This window comes from Myotis brandtii, unplaced genomic scaffold, assembly GCF_000412655.1.
Source record: "Myotis brandtii unplaced genomic scaffold, ASM41265v1 scaffold137, whole genome shotgun sequence".
Lineage (NCBI taxonomy): Eukaryota > Metazoa > Chordata > Mammalia > Chiroptera > Vespertilionidae > Myotis > Myotis brandtii.
In genome coordinates this window covers 5676871-5681922 of record NW_005354874.1, presented here as the reverse complement: position 1 = coordinate 5681922, position 5052 = coordinate 5676871, and positions in this window count along the sequence as shown.

The following is a 5052-nucleotide window of genomic DNA, read 5'->3' as shown; positions in this document are numbered from 1 at the left end:
AAACATTGATGTGAGAGAGACACATTGATTGGTTGTCCCCTGCACGCACCCAGACTAGGGCAGGGATTGAACCTGCCCTTGACCGGAATCAAACCTGTGCCTCTCCCTTCCTCTCTGTAAAAAAATCAATAAAGTATATATTTTTTAAAAAGAGATCCCAATTTAATCTACGTTGGTTATATACCCAGGGATTGCTGAATCATAAGGTAGTTCTATTTTTAATTTTTTGAAAAACTTCTATACTATTTTTCATAAAAATAGTATATAGTAGTGATATCTACTGTAAAAAAATCAATAAAATATATTTAAAAACAAACAAACAAACAAACAAAAAAACCTGTGACCCTTCAGTTCAGGGCCGGAGCTTTATCAACTGAGCCAAACCAGTCAGTGCACCCTTTGTCTTTTTGATAATAGCCTTTCTAACAGGTGTGTAGTGATATCTCATTGCAGTTGTAATTTGCATTACCCTGATGATTAGTAATGTTAAGTATTTTTTCATATACTTGTTGACTATTTCAGTTATAAGATTATAAATTCTGAGAATCTAATGTACACCATGGTGACTATGCTATATAATAAAAGGCTAATATGCAAATAGACTGAACGGCAGAACAACCAAACAACTGGTCGTTAAAACGTGCACTGACCACCAGGGGGCATGCGTGGAACATAGCAGGCATGGGCAGGCAGCAGGTGGCAGAGTGCAGAACTTGGCGGCCTACACCATGGTGACTATGCTATATAATAAAAGGCTAATATGCAAATAGACTGAACGGCAGGACAACCAAGCAACCGGTCGCTAAAACGTGCACTGACCACCAGGGGGCATGCATGGAACATAGCAGGCATGGGCAGCAGGTGGCAGAGTGCAGAACATGGCTGGCGTTGGCCATATGCAGGATGGTGGAGCAGGTGGGGGGGTGGTGCCAGACCAAGGTGGGGCTCCCGTTGCTGTCATCGGGGTGAGCCTCTGGTGGTTACTGAAAATTCTTTGCTCCTGTGTGCCGCAGTCCCGCCCAGCACTCACACCCACTGCCGGCCCCAAGATTGTCAGCGGTGAGACTGGGGCCGGCACCATCAGTGCATTAGAGCAGCAGCGGCGGGAGCAGGGCTGAAGGCAGACAGGGGATGGGGCTGTGGCAGGAGGGGCTGGGCAGGGGTGCGAAGGATGGGCCAAGGCCTACCCCTGTGCCCAACGCAGCCTCATGGCCCACAGTTCCTTTTGTGGTGCATGAATTTGTGCACTGGGCCCCTAGTAGTTAATAATACTGTGTGTATTCTTGAAACTTACTAGGAGAGTAGATCTTAAACATTCTCACCTCACACAAAAAAAGTATGTGAAGTGATGGATGTGTGTGATTAGCTTGATTGCAGTCATCATTTCATAATGTATAGGTATATCAAATGATCTCGTTGTACACCTTAAATATGTACAACTTTTCTTTGTAAATTATGCCTCAATAAAGCCGGAAACAAATGAAAATTTAGATATTTTTAAAGCATTAAGAAGAAAAAAATTATTTACATATATACACATACTCAGAAAAAAAAAGAAATGAAGTTCTGATACATGCTATAACAGATGAACCATGATATCTTGAAAACATTATGCTAAATAAAAAGAAGCTAGTCACAAAAGACCAGGTATTATATGATTCCATTTATATAAAATAGGCAATTCCATAGAGACAGAAAGCAGAACACTGATTGCCAGGGGCTGGCGGGGGGAGGGAGGCGGGGGGCAGGAATGATTGGGGACTGTTAATGGGTTTCATTTTGGGGTGATGAAAATGTTCTAGAATTAGATCATGATGGTGGGTGCGCAACTCTTTGGAGCTACTAAAAACCACTGAATTGTACACTTTAAAAGGGTAAATCTTATGATACATTATTATTTTAATAAAGCTGTTAAAAGCATGAAAAATAAAGGTGTTTATATATATCAACTAATTTCATCTTCACAATAACCCTGTAAGATACATGCTGTTAGTATCTCCATCTTCCAGGTGAGGAAACTGAGGCACAGAGAAGTGGGTAAAAGTTATAGAGCAACCTGGTTGGTTTTTAGTTTTGTTTTCAAAAGACATAAGAGATTAAATTTGCCTGGTTTAAACATTTAAAATAGAACATATATCTTTGGTCAATAGATAGAAGGGTAATATGTAAATTTAGAATCTTCCAATTCCATATTTTTTAAAATATATTTTTATTGATTTCAGAGAGGAAGGGAGAGGGAGAAAGAGATAGAAACATCAATGATGAGAGAGAATCACTGACCGACTGCCTCCTGCACACCCGCCACTGGGGATCGAGCCCGCAACCCAGGCATGTGCCCTTTGCTGGAATCGAACCTGGGACCCTTCAGTCCGCAGGCTGACGCTCTAGCCATTGGGCAAAACCAGCTGGGGCTCAATTCCATATTTTAGCTACTTAAAAATGGGAGGGGAGAGACAGGCAAGAGAGGGAAGGCGATGTGAGGAGATACATGGATGGGAGAGAGAGGTAAAAACAGAAGAGGACAGAAAAATGGACAGGGACTCTAAGTAGGTCCTGAGGTAACAGGATTTGCCTCAGGGGGGCTTCTGAGAAACATGCCCATTCACGTGGCCCTTTGCAACTCTGTTTTGGGGTCTTGCATTCCTTGCTTTGATAGGAGAGCCCTGCAGCCCTCCCTGGGGATATTGTTCTCAGAAGTTGGCGTCTCTGAGCCAAGCTCTGCTGAAACAAAGAGGTGGAAAGCAGAACTTCTGGCTTCACTCATCCCTTAGGTTTTGGGGCCTCAGTTTTCTCCTCTGTACTAAGGGGACAATGATATGTCCGATTCCTCCTTGGCTTACTGGTTGAGGTGATGAATTAATACCATGCCTCCATTCAGATCAGCATGTGGTGATAATGCATGTCACAGCATCCCCGCCAGAGAGTCACCAGCGGCCGCCTCCAGGAGTCATACCACTCACTACCTGGAGAGGGATCCTGTCACTACCCCTGGGGGCAGTGGCCCTGAATTCTTGTCTTCACAAATGTAGGAGATGTCTGTTTGCTTGCAGCTAAGTGGGCCTTTTGGTGACATCCCAGCATGAGCATTCTCACCTCTCAATGTGCTTGGCCACATTTGTGGACTGGAGTTTCTTTGCTGTTTCCAAAGACTTGGTGTGACTGAGTTCTTTCAGATTCAAAACCCAGTCACGTTGTCAGGAAGAAAAAAAATGTCAACATTAGCATTGTTAATGGAAGAAAAGAGCTGTTAGATCCTTTCAATATAATTTCTGACTGCTGTAAATTTATAAATCATTGTTAAAATAAAACAATGGCTTTAACTGACAATAGACATGTTGGCAAAGACATGGAACAGCCGAATGTTCTGTATCCTGGTGGGAGTGTCACTGGACCACTTGACCTGTATTTGCTGGAGCTGAACTGGTTCAAACCCTCTGACTCAGTAACTTCACCCCTAGATACAAGCACAACAGAACTGCACACATGTGAGCACCAAAAGACATGTGCAAGTGTATCTGTAAAAATTCCACTTACATAAGTCGGCACGGCAGTCGGTCACCTTGTTGAGAGAGTACTTGCTGGGAGAAGGCAAATGGGATGCTGGTATCATTCTGTTGCTTGATCTGCTTGCTGGTACTAATTGTGTGTGAAAATGAATCAAGTGGCACACACATTTTGTGCTCAGATCTGTATGTATGACCGACTTATTAGAAAAATCTTATGTAAAGTTATGAACTGAAAAAAATGGTTTTATATTTTATAATTATTTCTTGCACCAAGAAAGGTTTTTTCCTCCATGATGACTATCAAAAATTGAAGAGATTATCATTTAAAACATCTTGATCAGGAATTATGTGTAGACATTTTATTTTCATTTTTTCGTTAATCCTCACCTGGGAATATTTTTCCATTTATTTTTATTTTATTTTTTAAAGAATTCTTTATTGTTGAGAGTATTAATATGTCCCCTTTGTTCCCCATTGTTCCATTGATTTTTAGAGAGAGAGTGGAAGGAAGGGGAAGAAACAGAAAAAGAGAAACATCCATTGGTTGCCTCCTACATGTGCCCCGACTGGGGCCCCCAATGAAGCCTGCAACCAAGGTACATGCCCTTGACCAGAATCAAACCTGATCTATCCACTGAGCCAAACCCACTAGGGCTACGTACAGACATTTTATTTTATTTTGTTTAAATATATTTTATTGATTTTTTTTACAGAGAGGAAAGGAGAGGGATAGAGAGTTAGAAACATTGATGAGAGAGAAACATCGAACCTGGGACCCTTCAGTCCGCAGGCCGACACTCTATCCACTGAGCCAAACCAATTAGGGCTGTACAGACATTTTAAACATAAAACATGATATTAAAAGGTTAGACTCAAGCCCTAGCCGGTTTGGCTTGGTGGATAGAGGTTCGATTCCGGTCAAGGGCGCATGCCCGGGTTTCGGGCTCGATCCCCAGTGGGGGGCGTCCAGGAGGCAGCCAATCAATGGTTCTCTCTCATCACTGATGTTTCTATCTCTCTCTCCCTCTTCCTTCCTCTCTGAAATCAATAAAAATATATTTTTTTAAAAAAAGATTAGACTCAAAGAAATAAGCTCTAGTTTTTCTTACTTATGGTGCCAATTTAAATACAGTTTTATTTAAGACATTGCATTTTCCACTTTACAATGCAGTGCTTATAAAGTGCACCATTATTTCCTTTCCTTGTGTCTAGTTTTTCATTAAAAAATCAGAAACTTGTTATCAGAAAATTTTATACAAATTCAGTTTAAATCTGCCCCAATACTGTTTTTATTTTTCATCTCATAATCTATAGTATCATAGTTTTTTTGTTTTATAAGAATACTAGAGGCCCAGTGCACAAAAATTTGTGCACTCGGGGGGGAGGGGGGTCCCTCAGCCCGTCCTGTGCCCTCTCGCAGTCTGGGACCCCTCAGGAGATAATGACCTGCTGGCTTAGGCCTGCTCCCGGGTGGCAGAGGGCAGGCCCAATCCCTAGGTGCAGCCCCTGGTCGGGCTCAGAGCAGGGCCGATTGGGGAGTTGGGGC